This window comes from Ranitomeya variabilis, chromosome 8 (assembly GCF_051348905.1).
Source record: "Ranitomeya variabilis isolate aRanVar5 chromosome 8, aRanVar5.hap1, whole genome shotgun sequence".
NCBI classification, from domain to species: domain Eukaryota; kingdom Metazoa; phylum Chordata; class Amphibia; order Anura; family Dendrobatidae; genus Ranitomeya; species Ranitomeya variabilis.
In genome coordinates, this window is record NC_135239.1 from 107,032,797 (window position 1) to 107,048,425 (window position 15,629).

Consider the following 15,629-nt stretch of genomic DNA (forward strand, 5'->3'; position numbering starts at 1 on the left):
AGGGCAGCCCAATGAGCTACAGCGCTGAGGGGAAAAAAAAAAAAAATAGCTTCCACAGTCCCTGCACACCGAAGGTGGTGTTGGACAGTGCAAATTGCTGCAGCACAAGCGGTTTGGTGGTTAGTGGACCCTGCCTAACGCTCTCCCTGCTTCTGACGAAGCGGCAGCAACCTGTCCCTAAGCTCAGATCAGCAGCAGTAAGATGGCGGTCGGCGGGAACGCCCCTTTATAGCCCCTGTGACGCCGCAGACAGCAAGCCAATCACTGCAATGCCCTTCTCTAAGATGGTGGGGACCAGGATCTATGTCATCACGCTGCCCACACTCTGCGTTCACCTTCATTGGCTGAGAAATGGCGCTTTTCGCGTCATTGAAACGCGACTTTGGCGCGAAAGTCGCGTACCGCATGGCCGACAAGCACAGGGGTCGGATCGGGTTTCATGAGACGCCGACTTAGCCAAAAGTCGGCGACTTTTGAAAATGATCGACCCGTTTCGCTCAACCCTACTATTTAGTACTAGTGGGCCTCTTTTGCTAAAACCTGTTTTCATTCCTATGTTTGTATTTTCCTCTTAACTCACCGTCATTATTTGTGTGGGTCTGACTTTACTTTGGGGAAATTTCTCTGAGGCAAGTGAGGCTTTTGTTTCTCTCTAGGGGTAGCTAGCTCTCAGGCTGTGAAGAGGCGTCTAGGGAGAGTTACGTACGCTCCACGGCTGCCTATAGTGTGTGTGATAGGATCAGGTTTGCGGTCAGTAAAGTTTACATGTCCCCAGAGCTTGTCCTATATTTCTGGTTTACCTATCTGGTCATTCCATGTGTTCCTAACCACCAGCACCATAACAGGCAGCATTATGCTATGGGGGTGTTTTTCAGCTGCAGGGACAGAACCACTGGTTGCCATTGAAGGAAACATGAATGCGGTCAAATGTAGAAATATCCTGGATGAAAACCTCTTCCAGAGTGATCTGAACCTCAGACTTGGCCAAAGGTTCACCTTCCAACAAGACAATGACCCACAGCACACAGCTAAAATAACAAAGGAGTGGCTTCAGAACAAATCTGTGACCATTCTGGACTGGCTCAGCCAGAGCCCTGACTTAAACCCAATCTCTGGATCCAGGTGTGAAAAACTTGTTGCATCATTCCCAAGAAGACTCATGGCTGTACTAGCTCAAAAGGGTGATTCTACTCAATACTGAGCAAAGGGTCTGAATACTTATGACTAGAGTTGAGCGACTTACTTTTTTCAGATCGAGTCGGGTTTCGCGAAACACGACTTAGTCAAAAGTCGGATCGGGTGAAATCGGCTGATTATTGCGAAAAGTCGGGGGCCGACTGAAACACGAAACCCAATGCAAGTCAATGGGGAATCAAAGTCGGCAGTGAGTGGAGGACAGGAAAACACCTACAGTGCCCATTTTAATGCCAAAAACATGAATTCTTATTACTCAAGCTTGTCAATCTTAATTTACTTTATAATAATAGTTAGGCATTCAAAACTGGGGGTCATTTAGCTAAAGTTGTGGGGGGGAGTAGGGCTGGCTCAAGATTTTCGTGGGCTCAGGAAAAGTGGAATATGTCACAGCGATGGAGCAGGGAGAGGTAAGTATTTCAACTTTGCAAGTGCTGTGATCCTGAGCAAGCAGGGGGGGCACTCATTGTCATTGGCACTGGCACAGGGCCCCTCATAGTACGGCGGTGTGTTTGATGGTGGGTGGCGCCTCCCACCGGCAGAGACACTTTTGCGTACTATGAAAGGCCGTGTGCCAGCGACGTCGCCAACGAGTATGCCCCCCACCTGATGAAGGAACCTGCACTTTCATCTGCACCTTCCTCTTTGTCCCCGTGTAAGGTGGTATAGTATGCGGGAAGGGGAGCCTGACTTTCAGCAGGGTAAGATTCTGGCTGTGTAGAGTGCAAGGGCAATGTAGTGGTCTGGGTCAATGTACCAGCAGACTCATCTAGCAGTGGCTGGGCAATGGGCAGGATGAGGAGGAAACACAGATATAGGCCCAAATAATAAAGTGGGCTAAATGCAGTTCAAATGTGGTAACAGGACTAAACAGGCGACATTGCTTTGTTCAGTGGAGGAAATCTGTAATGAGTGGCAGACACAGTTAGTAGGCCCAAATAATTAAGTAGCCTAATTGCAGTTCAAAATTGGTTACAGGACTAAAGAGGCGGCATTGCTTTGTTCAGAGGAGGACAACTGTAATGAGTGGCAGACACAGTTAGTAGGCCCAAATAATAAAGTAGCCTAAATGCAGTGCAAGATTGGAAACAGGACTAAAGAGGCGGCATTGCTTTATTCAGAGGAGGACAACTGCAATGAGTGGCAGACACAGTTAGTAGGCCCAAATAATAAAGTAGCCTAAATGCAGTTCAAAATTGGTAACAGGACTAAACAGACGGCATTGCTTTGTTCAGTGGAGGGCAACTGTAATGAGTGGCAGACACAGTTAGTAGGCCCAAATAATAAAGTGGGCTAAATGTCTGCCAAAAAATTGTTCATAAACAAACAGGTGGCATAGCTAGGTACAGGGTTTGGCTCCTCTGCTGAGTAGCAGACAGTGGTAGAAGGCGCAAAGTATTAACTGGTCTAAATGGAGGCCAGGGCCCCTGTATATTTTAACTATCATCTATCATTTCAGCAAATTTGTATTGGCAGTGCCATTGAAGGATTTAACAGCACAGACTACACAGTGGTGGAGCAGGGAGAGGTAAGTATTGCAAGTGGTAAAGCACTGTTCGAGCTGGGGGGAACACACTCTCGTGGGCGGCGGTACTGGCACAGGGCCCCTCGTATTACGACGGTGTGTCTGACGTTGGTTGTGCACCACCACCGTCAGAGACACTTCATTGTACTATGAGGGACCCTGTGCCAGTGCCGTCGCCCAAGAGTGGGCACACCCACCTGTCCAGGCAAACGGCACTCGCACGGGTGCTTGCGCCAGGTGGTGACCACGGCCCTGTGGGGGAGTCAGCCTATTTAGGGAGGTATAAAAATGGCCTATGGTGGACATTCAGCAGCTGCAAATGGAGGAATTGGAGAAGTCAGTAAGAGGAGGCCAAACGCAAGACATTTTTCAGGCAAGCTACGTGTCAGCAGGGGAAGGTGGGGCCAAATAATTTGAAATCCATGATTGGTTCATTTTAATGAAGGTTATATCATCCACATTTCAGGTATCCAGACGTGTCCTTTTTTCGGTCAGTATTGAACCAGCAGCACTGAAGACTCTTTCTGATAGCACACTAGCAGTAGGGCAAGTGAACTCCTGTAATGCATATTCTGCCAATTCAGGCCAGGTGTCTATTTTAGAGATTTTGGGAGGAAAAGTAGTTTGTAACCATACTGGACAAATGCTGATAAGGGAGCCTTCGAGGCTTTGTGTAGCCAGACGATGACGCTGGCTCAACACCTCCAGCCTTAGGTGCTATTGTGCTTTTGCCACTACCACCAGATGCACCACCACCACCACCATCATTACCAGCTGGCAATGACCGCCCACGGGCTCTTCCACCAGACTTCCTATTTTTTTGGAAAATCTAACCAAAATATCAACCGTTATATGGTACTGTAAAACAAGGTAAGGTGTATATTAACTTGTTGAGAATTTAAATCTCCCTTTTTTTTTGGAGACTGAACCAAAACTCAGGCCCAGTGTATAAAACAACACAATGTAAGTGGCAGAAAGTGGCTGGCTGATATACGACAAACTAACAGGACAGAAGTATATCCACTTTGTGAGAATTTGAATCTCACTTTTTTGGGGGGGAGACTGAACCAAAACTCAGACCCAGTGTATAAAACAACACAATGTAAGTGGCAGAAAGTGGCTGGAAGATATATGAAAAAAATACAAGGACTGTAGTACAATTTCAATCTCCCTACAATGATCTCAGGACAAGTATGGCAGCAATAAAAAGGACTGCTGCACACAAAAGTGTGGACAAATAAACAAGATAACTGTGCAGAAAGGAGCAACAGGAATTTTGCTTTTAAAAAAGCAGTTGGCTTGCACAGTAGCGTGCAAACAGCAATGCAGCTATCAGGGAGCCTTAGGGTATGTGTCCACGTTCAGGATTGCATCAGGATTTGGTCAGGATTTTACATCAGTATTTGTAAGCCAAAACCAGGAGTGGGTGATAAATGCAGAAGTGGTGCATATGTTTCTATTATACTTTTCCTCTAATTGTTCCACTCCTGGTTTTGGCTTACAAATACTGATGTAAAATCCTGACCAAATCCTGATGCAATCCTGAACGTGGACACATACCCTTATAAGGCAGCCTAATAAGCTACAGAGCAGATGCACAAAAATATAGCCTCCACTGTCCCTGCAAAAAAAAGGTGGTGCTGGACAGTGGAAATCGCTACAGCACAAGCAGTTTGGGGGTTAATCTTCCCTCCCTAACTATATCCCTTCTGCTGATGAAGCTGCAGCAACCTCTCCCTATGCTAAGATCGGCCGAAGTAAGATGGCGGTCGGTGTGCAGGCCCCTTTATAGCCTCTGTGACGCCGCGGAAAGCAAGCCAATCACTGTCATGCCCTTCTCTAAGATGGTGGGGACCGAGACCTATGTCATCACGCTGCCCACACTCTGCGTCCTCCGTCATTGGCTGAAAAATCGCGCTGAAAGCGTCATACAAAGTGCGACTTTGGCGCTCAGATCGCCGACCACATGGCCGATCCCACACTAGGATCGGGTCGGGTTTCATGAAACCCGACTTTGCCGAAAGTCGGCAATTTTTGAATTTGTCCGATCCGTTTCACTCAACCCTACTTATGACCATGAGATATTTCATTTTTTTATTTTTTAATAAATTTACAAAAAAATCTACATTTCTGGTTTTTTTCAGTCAAGATGGGGTGCAGAGTGAACATTAATGACAAAAAAAGAACTCTTTTGAATTTACCAAATGGCTGCCATGAAACAAAGAGTGAAAAATGTAAAGGGGGATGAATACTTTCTGTACCCACTGTATATATGGCCTGAACAGTTGTGTACTTACCTTAATGGCATCTTCTTCTGACACTTTTCCACCCTCTTTTGGTCATTCAGGGGTTCATCAGGGAATTCCTTTAATCAAGACAAGAAAAGGAGACCATAAGCTGTACTGCAATGAGGATAACAGGTCACATGCCCAGGCAATATGCCTCCTCACAGCCCCTACATACAGTATGAGTCCATACACAGCCCCTTATATAGAGTATGAATACTCATATAGCCCCTAATAAAAAAACTTGAGCCAAAACAAACATAACTGGGTACAGTATGAGACCCCATATCTCCTCTTATATACAGTATGATCCTGTAAATAGCTCCCTATATTAGGTATAAGCCTGCACATAGCTCCCTATATATAGTATGAGCCCACATATAGCTGCCTATATACAGTATGAACCCCATGTAGCCTATTATATGCAGTATGAGCCACACATAGCCCCTCTATATACAGTAGGAGCCCCCATATAGCCTCCTATGTACAATACGGGTCTGCACATAGCCCCTATATACAGTATGAGCCCTCACATAGCCCATACATATAGTCACACATCCCATACACATGTTAAAAAAAAAAACTGCACATGCAAACATCGATTCCATTCTCCTGGCACTCTGCTCCAAGTCCTGAGGCTCTACTTGTAATTGTGGCACGTACAGGCTAGTGAACATTGGCTGATGACGTCATCATGCCGTGACATGACAGCTGAGGCCCCTGGAGCTGCGCTGCTATTCTCTATAGTCGGCAGCAGAGCTCAAGGAAAGCTCCCTCCTGGGATATATGCACCACTGGTGGCTGCACACAAAACATTATAATGAGGACCATCTGTCGAAGGGCCCTGGGCAAAAGCACAGTCTGTTGCTTGTGTTACTTTTAGGCTGGTGTCACACTTGCGAGTGCAATGCGAGAAACTCGCGCGAATCTCCGGTGGCAGTGCCGGGTATCGTTGCGAGTTGTTCGCATTGCACTCGCAAGTGTGACCATGACCAGGTCAAAATTTACAATTCTGACCAGTGTTACTTCCTTTGGCAATAACTCTGTAATGATTCAGCAGATCCTAATTATTCAGAGAATGTTTTTTATGACATATTGTACCTCATGATAGCAATAAAATGTCTTCAATATGACTTACGCTTATTTGTAAAAAAACAAACAAACAGAAATTTGCCAAAAGTTGTGAAAATGTTGAAATTTTCAAACTTTTAATTTGTATGCCCTTAAGTCAGTTATGTGACGCAAAATAGTTAATAAATAACATTTCCCACGTCTACTTTATGTCAGCACAATTTTTGAAACAGAAGTTGATTAACCCTTTTTTGGAATGTGGAAGGAAAAAAATGAACATGTCATTTTTTCCCCCAAAATATCACTTTAGACCCAATTTTCCTTATTTTCACAAGGGTAACAGGAACAAATGGACCCCAAAGTTTGTTGTGAAATTTCTCCTGAGCATATGGATACCAAATATGTGGGGGAAAACTGCTGTTTCGGCACACAGTATTGATTGGAAGGGAAGGCGCACCATTTGACTTTTTGAATTCAAAATTGGCAGGAATAATTAGCGGTCACCATGTTGCGTTCGGTGAACCCTTGATGTGCCTAAACAGTGGAAATCCCCCAAAAAGTTCACCATTTTGGAAACTAAGCCCCTTAGGAAACTTAACTAGATGTGTGGTGAGCAGGTACTTCTCAGAGGTTCATAAAATTGAGCCATGAAAAAAAAAAAAAAAAAAAAAAATCACATTTTTCCCACAATAATGTTTTTTTTACCCCAAATTTAGCATTTTCATAAGGGTAACACCATTTCAGAAGGACTTACACCATTCAATTTGTTGTGCAATTTTTCCTGAGTACGCCGATGCCCCATATGTGGGGGAAAACTACTGTTTGGGCGCATGGCAGGGCTCAGAAGGAAATGAGAAAGGTTGTGGAATGCAGACGTTGATGGTATTGTGTGTGGGTGTCATGTCATGTTTGGAGTGCCTCTGATGTGCCTAAACAGCATAACTCCCCCTGAAGTTACCCAATTTTGGAAACTAGATCCTTCAAGGAATTTATCTAGATATGTGGGGAGAACCTTGAATCCCCCCAGGTGCTTCACAAAATTTTACAATGTTGATCGTTTGTGAAAATGAAAAAATACAATTTTCCCACAAATTTGTTGTGCAACTTCTCCGTATGTGGTTAAAAACTACTTTTGAGGCACAGTGAAAAGCTCAGAAGTGAAGAAGCGCCATATTGGAGTTCAGATTTTGCTGGAATGGTTTGAGGGTGTCATGTCAGACTGGCAGAGCCCCTGAGGTGCCAGAACATCAGAACCCCCCCACATATGTCCTCATTTTACAACATAAAACACCCAATGAATTAATCCAGTGATCATATTAAACACAACATATGCCTCACAGATTTTTATTCTATTGGGTGGTGAAAAAAGAATAATTACATTTACCACTAAAATGTTGCTTTAGCTTCAAGTTTTTAATTTTTCTAAGTGCTGAAAGCATGGTCTGAGATGCTTCTGCACAGGTATAATGCATTACAATGCTAGCGCATTGCAATGCTTTATACCTGCCATCAATGAAAACAAGTGAACATCCCATAGAGGGACTTCGTAAAAAGTAAAAAAAAAAAAAAAAAAAAAAAATTGTATAAAAATAGTCCCTTCACCCCCGGAGCTTTTTCCGTTTTTCCGTTTTCGTTTTTCGCTCCCCTCCTTCCCAGAGCCATAACTTTTTTATTTTTCCGTCAATTTGGCCATGTGAGGGCTTATTTTTTGCGGGACGAGTTGTACTTTTGAACGACATCATTGGTTTTACCATGTCGTGTACTAGAAAACGGGAAAAAAATTCCAAGTGCAGTGAAATTGCAAAAAAAGTGCAATCCCACACTTGTTTTTTGCTTGCCTATTTTGCTAGGTTCACTAAATGCTAAAACTGACCTGCCATTATGATTCTCCAGGTCACTACGAGTTCATAGACACCTAACATGACTAGGTTATTTTTCACCTAAGTGGTGAAAAAATATTCCAAACTTTGCAAAAAACAAAACAAAACAAAATTGCGCCATTTTCCGATACTCGTAGCGTCTCCATTTTTCGTGATCTGGGGTCAGGTGAGGGCTTATTTTTTGCGTGCCGAGCTGGCGTTTTTAATGATAGCATTTTGGTGTAGATACGTTCTTTTGATCGACCGTTATTGCAGTTTAATGCAATGTCGTGGCGACCAAAAAAACGTAAATCTGGCGTTTCGAATTTTTTTCTCATTACGCCATTTAGCGATCAGGTTAATGCTTTTTTTTTATTGATAGATCGGGCGATTCTGAACGCGGCGATACCAAATATGTGTAGGTTGGGGTTTTTTTTTTATTGATTTATTTTGATTGGGGCGAAAGGGGGGTGATTTAAACTTTTATATTTTTTTTATTTTTTTCACATTTTTAAAAACTTTTTTTTTTTTACTTTTGCCATGCTTCTATAGCCTCCATGGGAGGCTAGAAGCAGGCACAGCCCGATCGGCTCTGCTACATAACAGCGATCATCAGATCGCTGTTATGTAGCTAAAATGCAGGTGTGCTGTGAGCGCCGACCACAGGGGGGCGCTCACAGCCACCGGCAATCAGTAACCATAGAGGTCTCAAGGACCTCTATGGTTACAATGGAGGAGCATCGCCGACCCCCGATCATGTGACGGGGGTCGGCAATGCGCTCATATCCGGCCGCACGGCCGGATGCGGTAGTTAAATGCCGCTGTCTGCGTTTGACAGCGGCATTTAACTAGTTAATAGCGGCAGGTGATCGCGATTTCACCCGCCGCTATTGCGCGCACATGTCAGCTGTAAAAAACAGCTGACATGTCGCGACTTTGATGTGCGCTCACCGCCGGAGCGCACATCAAAGCGGGGGTCCCGACATGTGACGTACTATTCCGTCACATGTCGGGAAGGGGTTAAAAAAAATTACAAAATAATAATAAAAAAAATTCTGCCAATATATACACATTTTATATAAAAAACACACAAACAAAAGTACACATATTTGATATTGCCACATCCGGAATTACCCAATCAATAAAACTGTCACACTAGTTAAGTTATGAGCAGCACAGTGGCTCAGTGATTAGCACTGCAGCGCTGAAGTCCTGGGTTCAAATCCCACCAAGGACAACATCTGCAAGGAGTTTGTATGTTCTCCCCGTGTTTGCGTGGGTTTCCTCCGGGTTCTCCGGTTTCCTCCCACATTCCAAAGACATACTGATAGGGAATTTAGATTGTGAGCCCCATCGGGGACAGCGATGATAATGTGTGCAAAACTGTAAAGAGCTGCGGAATACGTTAGCACTACAAAAAAATAAAGATTATTATTAAGATTATTTAACCCCTTCAGTGAACGCTGTAAAAAAAAACAAAAAACATGGCAAACTAAGGTTTTTCATCGTACTGCTAGAAAAATTTAAATAAAATGTGATCGAAAAGATGAATGTAAATAAACATGGTAGCGCTGAAAACGTCATCTTGTCCCACAAAAAACAAACTGCCATGCAAGATCCATCTGCAGAAAAATTAAAATGTTCTAGCTCTCAGAATACAGCGATGCAAAAATAATCTTTTTTCTATATAATAGTTTCAATTGTATAAAAACACCAAAACATAAAAAGATTAAATAAACGTGGTATTGCTGTAATCACACTGACCCGAAGAATAAGGCTATGTGCACACGTAGGAAAAGAGGTGCAGAATTTTCTGCACAAAATTCACATCTCCTGGCAGAATCCGCAGCCGCAGATTTGCCGCGTTTTTTATGCGGATTTTGTGCGGTTTTTATGCGGAATTGATGCGGATTTTGTGCGGATTTTCTGAGTTCTTTTTAACATGGAGGGGTGCAGAAACGCTGCAGATCCGCACAAAAGAAGTGACATGCACTTCTTTGAAATCCACAGCAATTCCGCACTGATTTTTCCGCACCATCTACACAGGTTTTTTTTTATCCCATTGAATAACATTGTACTGTACATCACAGTGCGGATCTGCAGCGTTTCTGCATGGAAAAATCCGCTGCGGATCCGCAGCAAATCCTCATCGTGTGCACATAGCCTAAATCTGCCTTATAAATTTTACCACATGCTAAATGGCATAAAAAAAAAACCAAAAAACATTCCTGGACTGCTGTTTTTTGTTCATTTTGCCTTTAAAAATCAGAATAGAAAGCGATCAAAAAAATGTCATGTGCCCAAAACTGGAACCAATAAAGATGTCAATTTGTTCCTCAAAAAACAAGCCCTCACATGACTATGAGCAAAAATAAATATGGAAAAATGATAGCTCCCAAAATATGGCGATACAAAAACTATTTTTTTAAAAAGCATCTTTTTAGTGTGTGACAGCAGCCAAAGATAAAAAAAACTATATAAATCTGTTATCATTGTAATTGCACCGACCTGAAGAATAAAGTTGTCTAATCTATACCACACGAGAAACAACATAAAAAATAAATAAAACCAATAAGACCTGCTACTGATTTGTTCATTCTCCCTCCCAACGATTGCAGTAAGGCTCGAAGCACATTTATCCTGCATGCTACAGTGAGTCCCTACATCGGGGTCTCCGTATAAATCTCTGAAATATGTAATTTAGGCGTGCATAAAAGTGCAGTCGGCCACAGTTTTGTGCACCAGTGAAAACAAAGACACCACTGAACACAGGCTAGAATAACTCTTCTCCCTCATTATAGTGAATGGCTCCCTCATGGGTTTCATCTGAATCACATTATTTGGAGATTTAGATGGAAACCCCGATGTAAGTATTCAGTGTAGGGGTTCTGATAAATGTGACCCCAAATGTTATGTAAAATGTTTCCAACAAAATCTTCAACTTAATCTACAAACAAAGCAAGTCCCCACTCAGGTCCATCATCTGTCAATGGAAATATAGGGGACTTCCACATTACTGGTAGCACAAAGGCTTTGGAAAAGCGCTGTGGCTTCTCACTCGCCAAAAGAAATCCAACAAATTCTTCACTCCCAAATTCAAATGCCCCTCTCCCTTGTGAGCCATACAGTGTGCCTAAAACACATTAATTGTCCACATGTTTGGCTTTTCTGTAGCGATTATGTGGCACCCCATGTTGCCACAGTGGTATTGACTGCCTCTCGGGGAGGGGGGGAGTGATGCCATGCCTGGAAGCAAAATGGAATCCCCTTAGCAGGTAACACTTACATACAGCACTTTCCTGACTCCAGGCCAGAAGGGGGAGCTCTAGACCCAGTTTCAGGGTAGCTTCTCTACAAGTTCTGGTCTGGAGGAGGAGTTAGAGAGTAGTCTGTGTGAGACAGTAAAGGGAGAGGTAGCATGAGAAGAGACTGGGCCCTGGAGCTACGATTGGGCTCACTCCAGAAGAAAGCGCCAAGAAACCGGACACCGGGGTCCGAGGTTGTGTGGGAACTGTATGCCCCACAGCAGAAACCAGACAGCAGGAGATTGCAGGTCTCCTGGCCGGCCACAACTACACCCGAAGGCACAGCAACAGATTAGAGACCGGAGTCACCATGAGAGAGGGACACCTGTATAAAGGCTCGAGTTGCCCGCAACGCGGGTAGTGTTCCACTTAAAGGATAGATTGAGAGAGGGACTTGAGGAAAGCTAAAGCATCAAGAACCTAGAATTCAGCGCAGAAAGGAAAGCTTCCTATCCCACCTGACTAGTGGGATTCCAAATCACTTCCAGGCTGCCCGGATTTCAAGATCACCTGTAACCTGTGCCTTGGACTGCAATTTCACCAGTAAAAGGTAAAGAGACTGCAAATCCTGTATCCTCCAATTCTTTCCTGCACCTCACCATCTATCATCCCTTACCAAATCCACTGGGAGCCCTGGGGACCAAGCTCTACCTGTGGGGAGCTATACCAACTCTGATGCAATACCATTAGCCCCAGTGGACCCCTTTAAGAAGCGTCGGCCACCTCTGGCCGAGTACCACAGGTGGCATCACGAACATTAGACTTTATTTTCCACTATACCTTAATCCCCTTTTATTGGACACCCAGACCCACAGACCGGGTCACCGCTGCCGTGACACATCCCCTTTAAGAACTGTGCCAACCCAGTACCGAGTAACCCACAACCCTAGCAGGCTGTCATGATCTCCATGGCCAGAGAACTAGCATAAGCCTCTATAAGAACAAGCTCTTGGAAGATGTAACTGTACTGACCATGAACTAAACCTACCGCATCAACTAGAAGTAGCCAGGTAGCATGTCCTACTTTTTATCCCTATATGCCCAGCACCGGCCGGAGAACTAAATAACGCTAGCAGAGGGAAATATAAGACCTGACTCACCTCTAGAGAAATGCCCCAAAAGGAGACAGAGGCCCCCCACATATATTGGCGGTGATATGAGATGAAACAACAAACGCAGCAGGAAAATAGTTTTAGCAAATTTGAGGTCCGCTTTCTAGATAGCAGAAGACAGAAAGCATACTTTCATGGTCAGTAGAAAACCCTAACAAAACACATCCAGAAATTACTTTAGGACTCTGGCATTAACTCATAATACCAGAGTGGCAATTCCTGATCAACAAGAGCTTTCCAGACACAGTAACGAAACTGCAGCTGTGAACTGGAACCAAAATACAAAAACAAAACATGGACGAATGTCCAACTTATCTAGTAGATGTCTGGGAGCAGGAACAAGCACAGAGAGGCTTCTGATAACATTGCCGACCGGCAAGCATCTAACAGAGAAGCCAGGTTATATAGCGACACCCAGATCTAATCAGAACAGGTGAACAGGGAAGATGATGTCACAAGTTCAATTCCACCAGTAGCCACCGGGGGAGCCCAGAATCCAAATTCACAACAGTACCCCCCCCTCAAGGAGGGGGCACCGAACCCTCACCAGAACCACCAGGGCGATCAGGATGGGCCCTATGAAAGGCACGAACCAGATCAGAGGCATGAACATCAGATGCAGTGACCCAAGAATTATCCTCCTGGCCGTATCCCTTCCACTTGACCAGATACTGGAGTCTCCGTCTGGAAACACGGGAGTCTAGGATTTTTTCCACAACGTACTCCAACTCACCCTCAACCAACACCGGAGCAGGAGGCTCAACGGAAGGCACAACCGGTGCCTCATACCTGCGCAATAACGACCGATGAAAAACGTTATGAATAGAAAAGGATGCAGGGAGGTCCAAACGGAAGGAAACAGGGTTAAGAATCTCCAATATTTTGTACGGACCGATGAACCGAGGCTTAAACTTAGGAGATGAGACCCTCATAGGGACAAAACGAGAAGACAACCACACCAAATCTCCAACACAAAGCCGAGGACCAACACGACGGTGACGGTTGGCAAAAAGCTGAGTCTTCTCCTGGGACAACTTTAAATTGTCCATCACCTGCCCCCAGATATGATGCAATCTCTCCACCACCGCATCCACTCCAGGACAATCCGAGGATTCCATCTGACCGGAGGAAAATCGAGGATGGAACCCCGAATTACAGAAAAACGGGGACACCAAGGTGGCAGAGCTGGCCCGATTATTGAGGGCGAACTCCGCCAATGGCAAAAAAGCAACCCAATCATCCTGGTCAGCAGACACAAAACACCTCAGATATGTCTCCAGGGTCTGATTAGTCCGCTCGGTCTGGCCATTAGTCTGAGGGTGAAAAGCAGACGAAAAAGACAAATCTATGCCCATCCTAGCACAGAATGCCCGCCAAAATCTAGACACAAATTGGGTTCCTCTGTCAGAAACGATATTCTCAGGAATACCATGCAAACGAACAACATTTTGAAAAAACAGGGGCACCAACTCGGAAGAAGAAGGCAATTTGGGCAGGGGAACCAAATGGACCATCTTAGAAAAACGGTCACACACCACCCAGATGACAGACATCTTCTGAGAAACAGGCAGATCTGAAATAAAATCCATCGAGATGTGTGTCCAAGGCCTCTTAGGAATAGGCAAGGGCAACAATAATCCACTAGCCCGAGAACAACAAGGCTTGGCCCGAGCACAAACGTCACAAGACTGCACAAAGCCTCGCACATCTCGTGACAGGGAAGGCCACCAGAAGGATCTTGCCACCAAATCCCTGGTACCAAAAATTCCAGGATGACCTGCCAATGCAGAAGAATGCACCTCAGAGATGACTCTACTGGTCCAATCATCAGGAACAAACAGCCTATCAGGCGGACAACGATCCGGTCTATCCGCCTGAAACTCCTGCAAGGCCCGCCGCAGGTCTGGAGAAATGGCTGACAAGATAACTCCCTCCTTAAGAATACCTGTGGGGTCAGAGTTGCCAGGTGAATCAGGCTCAAAACTCCTAGAAAGGGCATCCGCCTTAACATTCTTAGAACCCGGCAGGTAGGACACCACAAAATTAAACCGAGAGAAAAACAACGACCAGCGCGCCTGTCTAGGATTCAGGCGTCTGGCGGACTCAAGATAAATTAGATTTTTGTGGTCAGTCAATACCACCACCTGATGTCTGGCCCCCTCGAGCCAATGGCGCCACTCCTCAAACGCCCACTTCATGGCCAAAAGCTCCCGATTCCCAACATCATAATTCCGCTCAGCGGGCGAAAATTTACGGGAAAAGAAGGCACAAGGCCTCATCACGGCGCAGTCAGAACTTTTCTGCGACAACACTGCCCCAGCTCCAATCTCAGAAGCGTCGACCTCAACCTGAAAAGGAAGAGTCACATCAGGCTGACGCAACACAGGGGCAGAAGAAAAACGGCGCTTAAGCTCCTGAAAGGCCTCCACAGCATCAGGGGACCAATTAGCAACATCAGCACCCTGTCTAGTCAAATCGGTCAATGGCTTAACGACATCCGAAAAACCAGAAATAAATCGACGATAAAAGTTGGCAAAGCCCAAAAATTTCTGAAGACTTTTAAGAGAAGAGGGCTGCGTCCAATCACAAATAGCTTGAACCTTGACAGGATCCATCTCAATGGAAGAGGGAGAAAAAATATATCCCAAAAAGGAAATTCTCTGAACCCCAAAAACGCACTTAGAACCCTTGACACACAGAGAATTAGACCGCAAAACCTGAAAAACCCTCTTAACTTGCCGGACATGAGAGTCCCAGTCATCCGAAAAAATCAGAATATCATCCAGATACACTATCATAAATTTATCCAAAAAATCGCGGAAAATATCATGCATAAAGGACTGGAAGACTGAAGGGGCATTAGAAAGACCAAAAGGCATCACCAAATACTCAAAGTGGCCCTCGGGCGTATTAAATGCGGTTTTCCACTCATCCCCCTGCCTGATCCGCACCAAATTATACGCCCCACGGAGATCAATCTTAGAGAACCACTTGGCCCCCTTTATGCGAGCAAACAGATCAGTCAGCAACGGCAATGGGTATTGATATTTAACCGTGATTTTATTCAAAAGCCGATAATCAATACATGGTCTCAAAGAGCCGTCTTTTTTTGACACAAAGAAAAAACCGGCTCCTAAGGGAGATGACGATGGACGAATATGTCCCTTTTCCAAGGACTCCTTTATATATTCTCGCATAGCAGTATGTTCAGGCACAGACAGATTAAATAAACGACCCTTTGGGTATTTACTACCCGGAATTAAATCTATAGCACAATC